The sequence below is a fragment of the Zeus faber genome, assembly GCF_960531495.2.
Source record: "Zeus faber genome assembly, chromosome: 17".
Taxonomy (NCBI): Eukaryota; Metazoa; Chordata; class Actinopteri; order Zeiformes; family Zeidae; genus Zeus; species Zeus faber.
The window spans coordinates 28799665-28807682 of NC_137204.1; the positions used below are offsets into that span (position 1 = coordinate 28799665).

At 44.6% G+C, this 8018-nt stretch overlaps 1 protein-coding gene across 1 annotated transcript in view; it reads right to left on the bottom strand.

The window, feature by feature from the left end:
• The window catches only part of plppr1 (phospholipid phosphatase related 1), a gene marked incomplete at its 3' end in the record, with an annotated part of 62599 nt that overhangs the window by 21559 nt on the left and 33022 nt on the right, over nt 1-8018 (bottom strand). The gene's annotated exons all lie outside the window — the stretch shown is intronic.

The window sequence follows — 8018 nt, forward strand, 5'->3', positions numbered from 1 at the left end:
AGTATGACTAGTTTAGTAACTAGTATGACTAGTTTAGTAACTAGTATGTCTAGTTTAGTAACTAGTATGTCTAGTTTAGTAACTAGTATGACTGGTTTAGTAACTAGTATGTCTAGTTTAGTAACTAGTGTGTCTAGTTTAGTAACTAGAATGACTAGTTTAGTGAGTAGTATGTCTAGTTTAGTAACTAGCATGACTAGTTTAATAACTAGTATGTCTACTTAAGTAACTACTATATCTAGTTTAGTAACTAGTATGACTACTTTAGTCAGTAGTATGTCTAGTTTAGTAACTAGTATGACTAGTTTAGTAACTAGTATGACTAGTTTAGTAACTAGTATATCTAGTTTAGTAACTAGTATGGCTAGTTTAGTAACTAGTATATCTAGTTTAGTAACTAGTATGACTAGTTTAGTAACTAGTATGTCTAGTTTAGTAACTAGTATGACTAGTTTAGTAACTAGTATATCTAGTTTAGTAACTAGTATGACTAGTTTAGTAACTAGTGTGTCTAGTTTAGTAACTAGAATGACTAGTTTAGTGAGTAGTATGTCTAGTTTAGTAACTAGTATGACTAGTTTAGTAACTAGTATGACTAGTTTAATAACTAGTATGTCTAGTTAAGTAACTAGTATGACTAGTTTAGTAACTAGTATGTCTAGTTTAGTAACTAGTAGGACTAGTTTAGTAACTAGTATGACTAGTTTAATAACTAGTATGTCTAGTTAAGTAACTAGTATGACTCGTTTAGAAACTAGTATGACTAGTTTAGTGAGTAGTATGACTAGTTTAGTAACTAGTATGACTAGTTTAGTAACTAGTATGTCTAGTTAAGTAACTAGTATGACTCGTTTAGTAACTAGTATGACTCATTTAGTTACTAGTATGTCTAGTTTAGTAACTAGTATGACTAGTTTAGTAACTAGTATGACTAGTTTAGTAACTAGTATGTCTAGTTTAGTAACTAGTATATCTAGTTTAGTAACTAGTATGACTAGTTTAGTAACTAGTGTGTCTAGTTTAGTAACTAGAATGACTAGTTTAGTGAGTAGTATGTCTAGTTTAGTAACTAGTATGACTAGTTTAGTAACTAGTATGACTAGTTTAATAACTAGTATGTCTAGTTAAGTAACTAGTATGACTCGTTTAGTAACTAGTATGACTAGTTTAGTGAGTAGTATGTCTAGTTTAGTAACTAGTATGACTAGTTTAGTAACTAGTATGACTAGTTTAGTAACTAGTATATCTAGTTTAGTAACTAGTTTGACTAGTTTAGTGAGTAGTATGTCTAGTTTAGTAACTAGTATGACTAGTTTAGTAACTACTATGACTAGTTTAGTAACTAGTATGTCTAGTTTAGTAACTAGTATATCTAGTTTAGTAACTAGTATGACTAGTTTAGTAACTAGTATGTCTAGTTTAGTAACTAGTATGTCTAGTTTAGTAACTAGTATGACTAGTTTAGTAACTAGTATGTCTAGTTTAGTAACTAGTATATCTAGTTTAGTAACTAGTATGACTAGTTTAGTAACTAGTATGTCTAGTTTAGTAACTAGTATGTCTAGTTTAGTAACTAGTATGACTAGTTTAGTAACTAGTATGACTAGTTTGGTAACTAGTATGTCTAGTTTAGTAACTAGTATGACTAGTTTAGTAACTAGTATGTCTAGTTTAGTAACTAGTATGTCTAGTTTAGTAACTAGTATGTCTAGTTTAAGAAATCAAACTAAACAGCGTCAACATAGTGATCTATTCATCCTCAGAACTATTTCCTGTTGTTCATGTGAAACTGGACATTTCCAAGTTCATGTTTTCATCTCTTCCATTGTAGTTTCTATGGAGCGTCGCTAGCTAGTGTTAGCATTAGCATGTAGCACAGCCATATGAGGGAGGTGAAAACAGAGAAGTGGTTGCCGTGGCAACGCTCATCATAACTCATCAGTGGTCATTATTCAGAAATAAGTGACCACTAGTTGTCGCTCATCCACCAATCAGAAAGCAGCTTTGAGTCACACAAGACGACCACATGTGACAAGAAGAACAAGAACCAATGTGATGAAGGAACGTTTCACTGACAAACTGAGGGACCTGAAGGTGGAGCAAAACACCACGACCTCCCTCCTCCACAACCTCCATCCTCCACCGCCACAACCACAACCTCTTCAAGGCCTTGAAGAAAAGAGTCCAGGGAGAGTGTTTGTGTGTGTGTGTGTGTGTGTGTGTGTGTGTGTGTGTGTGTGTGTGTGTGTGTGTGTGTGTGTGTGTGTGTGTGTGTGTGTGTGTGTGTGTGTGTGTGTTTGTGTGTGTGTGTGTGTATGTGTAAGTGTGTGTTTTTGTGTGTGTGTGTGTATGTATGTGTGTGTGTGTGTGTGTGTGTGTGTAAGTGTGTGTTTTTGTGTGTGTGTGTGTATGTGTGTGTGTGTGTGTGTGTGTGTGTAAGTGTGTGTTTTTGTGTGTGTGTGTGTATGTGTGTGTGTGTGTGTGTGTGTGTGTGTGTGTGTGTGTGTGTGTGTGTGTGTGTGTGTGTGTGTGTGTGTGTGTGTGTGTGTGTGTGTGTGTTTTTAACGCATCATGAATCACTACATTGACAGACAAGAGACTCCTCCGTCTACTTATATAAAATGACCCAGAAACATGAAACGGTGAAACTCAGAGAGCAACACGGACTAAATAGAGAGAGAGGGGGGGGGGGGGGGGAGTAGTAGATGTTGAGTAGATGTTGAGTAGAGGAAGAGTAGAGGTAGAGTAGAGGTGGAGTAGAGGTAGAGCAAATTAGAGGTAAAGTCAGTTAGAGGTAGAGTAGCGGTGGCGCAGTGCATTGCACTGCTGCCTCACAGCAAGAAGGTCCTGGGTTCGATTCCCGCCTGGGGCGCTGTTGGCACCGTGCTCCGGTGGGTTATCTCCCAAACAGGAGCCTTTCTGTGTGGAGTTTGCATGTTCTCCCCGTGCTCACATGGGGTTTCCTCCACCTCACGTCAGTAAGGACCCCCACCAAAAACATGCACCATCATGGTCTGACCAGAGATGGACACTTATCACCTGGTCCCCGGGCGCGTCCACGTACGCTGCCCACTGCTCCTGGCTGTGGCCCCGGAGGAAGGACAAGCCAGGATGGTTAAATGCAGAGGATCCATTTCACCGGCACCATCAAAGCATGTGTGTGTGTGTGTGTGTGTGCAAGCATGTGTTGTAGTGTGGTGTGTTGCGTGACGAATAAAGACTCTTTCTTCTTCTAGAGGTAAAGTAGAGTAGAGGTAAAGTAAATTGGAAGTAGAGTAGAGGATCACCAGGTTGATGAGTGAAAAGTGATGAAAAACGTAGATATTAAAATGGATAACAATCCAGAATGTATTCCATCAGATTGAGGATGAATGTTCCTGCTCCTTCTTTCTCTCTCCTCCTTCATCGTTTGAAGTTGATTTGACGTTTCTCAGGAGTCTGGTAATTATCTGGTAAAGGTCTGGTCATTATCTGGCGATGAGCTGAGTTTTGGGATCCTCATCACGTTGAGCATGAACAACAAGACCAGGTCCAGACGCCCCAAGGTCACTTCACTCCGAATGCCACCATGACCGACTAAAGAAGAGAGATGCATCATGGGTAAATGATGAGTCGTAGCGGGTGGTGCATGAGAAGAGACGGAAAATCAAAACCCAGGTGTGAGGGAGGGCGTGGCGCTCGGGGGTCCGACGGGTCACTCCAACCGCCTGACCCACAGCCAGCGGCCCAGCTGGTTAAACAGTCGGTCAGGATGAGTCAGAGGCGCCCGGTTCCTTTTCTAATTCATGGTAAAATGAAAACAAACAATTAAATCCAGGTCATCAACCCACGAACGACTCATTCTTAGAGGGAACATGCAGAGTCCAAAACGCGCGTGTGATGGAACTTTTGGAGGTAGAGTAGATGGAGGTAGAGTGGATGGAGGTTGAGTGGATGGAGGTAGAGTGGATGGAGGCAGAGTGGAGGTGATCGTCAATATATCAACAAAACAAATCCTTTACATCTGTCAGTCAATCCATGGTGACGTTGGAATGATGTCACTTCCTCCTCGTCATCACATTTGACATCTGACCCCTGCAGCCCCGCCCGCCCCCCCCGCCACGCCCAAGTGGAACATTCCACATCAATCAACTCCTCTCTGCTGATTGGACGACGTTATTAACCTGCTTCATGACGCATGTGGAGACACGAGCAGCGAACTGTGTCAAGAACAAGCCTGACACAGCACTACGAGAGGGAGGAGGGGTGGAGGAGGGAGGGAGGGAGGAGGGAGGGGGGGAGGAGGGAGGGAGGGAGGAGGAAGGGAGGGAGGGAGGAGGGAGGGAGGAGGAAGGGAGGGAGGAGGGAGGGAGGGAGGAATCGACAAACTTTGTATGTGTCCAGAACAACCAAACTACCTAATACAGCACTATGAGAGGGTGAGGAGTGAGAGAGAGAGAGAGAGAGAGAGAGAAAGAGAGGGAGGAATGAAGGGAGGAACAAATAAAGAAATAAATGAAAGAAGGAAGGAATATAGCGGGACAGAGAGATGGAGGCAGATAGAGAGAAGGAGAGAGGCAGACCGAGGGAGAGGGAGAAGGCAAGCGATAGAGAGACAAAGATATACATACACAGAGATGGAGTGATGAAGAGATGGAGAGAGGGAGAGAGAGAGGGAGGGAGAGAGAGAGGGAGAGAGAGAGAGAGAGAGAGAGAGAGAGAGAGGGAGAGAGAGAGGGAGGGGGGGTGTCCGTCGGGGGGAGGGACGGCGAGACAGAAACAGAAAGAGGAGCAGAGCGACAGATACGAGAGAGGGAGAGAAGGGGGAGAAAAGGAGGCAGCGACAGAAAGAGGGAGAGCGAGAGGGAGAGAGAGGGAGAGAGAGAGAGAGAGAGAAAGCGAGGGAGGACAGGAGCGGAAGTCAAAGCGCTGACTCAGTGTTCCGGCTGCGAGGAAGTGATCAAAAAAGGAAATCGGCAATCTGCCATTAGAAGAGAGGGAGACGGAACAGAGAATCTGAAAGAGAGAGAGAGAGAGGGAGGGAGGGAGGGAGGGAGGGGTGAAAAGAAAGAGAACATGAAGGACGAAGGTGTAAATGCTGCCGTGAAATGTCCCTTTCGGACACATCTGACGAGCCCAAAAACCAGGGTCACGGAGCCGGAACGGGGTCCTGGGAGCGGAGCGAGGAGGAGGGGGACGACCGTCGCCGAGCTCCTCCTCATTTCAGGCCAACGTCATAAATAAGGAACCGACGTTGACGTCAACGGGGACAGCTCCGGACGCCGCTCCCCGAAGAGCGCAAAGAACTGCCGCCGGGCGCGAAGGCCGCGCGAGAGCGGCGGGGAGACGGCGTTCCTGGAGACGGACGATCACACGGCGACAACCAACTTTCTCAACGTATGGCTGAGTGGCTGAGGAGTGACTGGGAAAGCGTCCTCGTCACGCACGGTTACAGACAGGGCTTAGTTTTACTTTCCTTTGGTTCAATCAGAAAACAGAGTGAACCAGTCTACAATAAAAACACACTGTTTTTATTCGCTTCGTTTGGCAAAAACGTGCCTCTGATCTGAGCTGCCGGGCCGCGCCCCCCTCTGCGGCGCTCGGCATGATGGTACGGTCCACTTTAGGGGTGTCTGAAATCGTATGAGGAGATTCTTCCCGGCATGAATATGAGAAATGTGTTGTGATATTCAGGATGACAGGTTAGAAGCAAGTACAAGTGTTTCCACGCCACCACCGGGCCTGTTGTTTTTACCTCTTTTGGGGCGGTCCAAGTCTCAATTAGGGGGGGGTCAGACCTACCCCCAACCCCGTAATTACAAATATGGATATGACGAAGGTACGGCCCAGCCGGCCTCCCACCGCCGATAGAGATGAGGAGAGATCAGATCGAAAAACCATTGAGAGGGGTTTCCTTAAAGAGATTAGTTTCCCGTGCGTTGGACGGATCATTTCATTTGGTGAATTGATTCATTGGACTGATCCATTGAGACATATTCGACATTCCATATTGAACATATCTTAAATATCATTTTCAGGCAAAATATGAACGTTAATAATCATTTGAGTGAGATGCCGGTCCACCGGTGTGGAGCACCGCCGCCCCCTGGTGGCCGCCTGCAGACACAGCACAGTATGTGCTGGGCTCCCTCCGCTCCAGTCTCCATCTTCCAAGGTTTTCACTTTTACAGTTAAAGCCATTTTGTCGTCCAGTGAAAAAGGTTCAATTTAACCGATTTAAACTTCCTGTCGTTCTTTGTTCTAGAGTTTTAACTTAGGTAATAACGAATAACTACAACTTAATAGCTAAAGTTATTTTTATCTTCCACGTAGCTCCCCCGTATATATGTATGTATATATATATGTAGATATATATATTATTTTTTCTTAAAATTTTTTTTTTCCATTTGTAATTAATAATCTATTTGTGCAGGAGGACATCAAATCTGCATCAAAATATTAAGTGAAAAACCTCTAAGTCCAATTCAGGGTCATGGTGAAATTCACACAATATCACAATATTGTGCATTTTTTTTACACAACATTCTTATTTTTGTTCCATAACGCTCCCTTTTTCCAATTTTTTTCTATATTTTAAAGATGTCTACTATTTTCTAAATTATTCTCAGATACAAATATTAAAAATGTACTTCTGGCTGTCTCATGTGCTCATGAATTTAAAAATGTCAAAGTAAAAGACGTAAAGCCACTGGTAATTTTGTTTATTGTCAAGTATGAAATCAGACTAAAATTTTTCCTTTTTTTTTATTCCTTAAATATTTATAATACTGAAAAAATTTAGCCACGTCCGTTTATCATCAGTCATTTTGGTTGCCAAACGGTTTATCCTTGAATGACCCTTTCCCACCTCATGGAACCGGCTCAACCGGACTCCACTCCACTCCCCTTTCTTGGTTTTCCATCGGGCAAAAGTTGTGGACAGCACCTGGTACCTGTTTTTTTCTTTGGTGTCGCCTCCGTCGAGGTTCCAAGCGAGCTGAGGCTGGTGATGAGAGCATCGTCACCCCGCGACATGGGACATCTGGCAACAACCCAAGCTTCCCAAACCCCCCTGTCCTTTTCAGCGGTCTTTTGGTCCAGCGGCCTTCAGCCTCTTCCGAAAACAAAGTGCGTCTCAAACAGCCACACCGTCGAGAAACAAGAACCATCAGAACCATCCCTTGGGCCTGTGTGTGTGGCCTTGAAGATGACGACAGCAGTTCGGTTTCATTGGGGGCGTACTTTCTGCAGTGGAAAGCGAAATTGAAATGTCCAAATGTCGTCCCGATAACACACGGACACGTTCAGGCCACATCCACCACGCCTAGAGCCAAGAAAGCAGCACAACACTGTACCTGATGGCAGTGAACAACATGGCAGGCGATACGACATGATGTGCACCTCGAAAGTGGTCAACTAGGATGTAGAACTATGACAAACCTCAGCTCCCTGATTCCCTTGGAACCTGTTCCGGGCGACGGAGATCTGAGGTATCGGGGTGTTTTGGGTCTCCTCCCAGAGAAGCCAAACTGGGTTCTTACCTTGGGGACCTTTCGACACCAGGCCGCAGGCGTTGCCTTGCTCCGTAGGTGCCACAAACTGAGAGTGGACTTCCGCTCCACAGCGTGCCGGGCGGAGGCAGGGTGGGTGGGAAACAGGGAGGAGCGATGTCACCACGGTGGGGGCGACGTTTCCACAGGAGAAGAAATGAATGCTCCAAGATGTGGAACACAACAGGGAGCCACGGACCGGAAACTCTGCCGCAGCCACACCTCCACCGATGTGCGGCCCAGCGACACGGCCTTTTCTTTTTTTAGGAGACCTCCGCCTCGTAGGCCTATGCTTGTCTTTGAGGTCCACTTTTCCTCAAGACAAAGAAAACGGAGCCAGAACGGTGCTGGTTTTCTCACCTCTGGTTGCAGTTTCATCAAAGAACAGAAAACAGAACCCAGTCGCTGTGCAATTCTGGTTTCTAGCTTCTAGATACTTTGTGGGGAAAAAGGTCTCAAAAATGAAAGCGTGAAGAGATGCGGACGTTT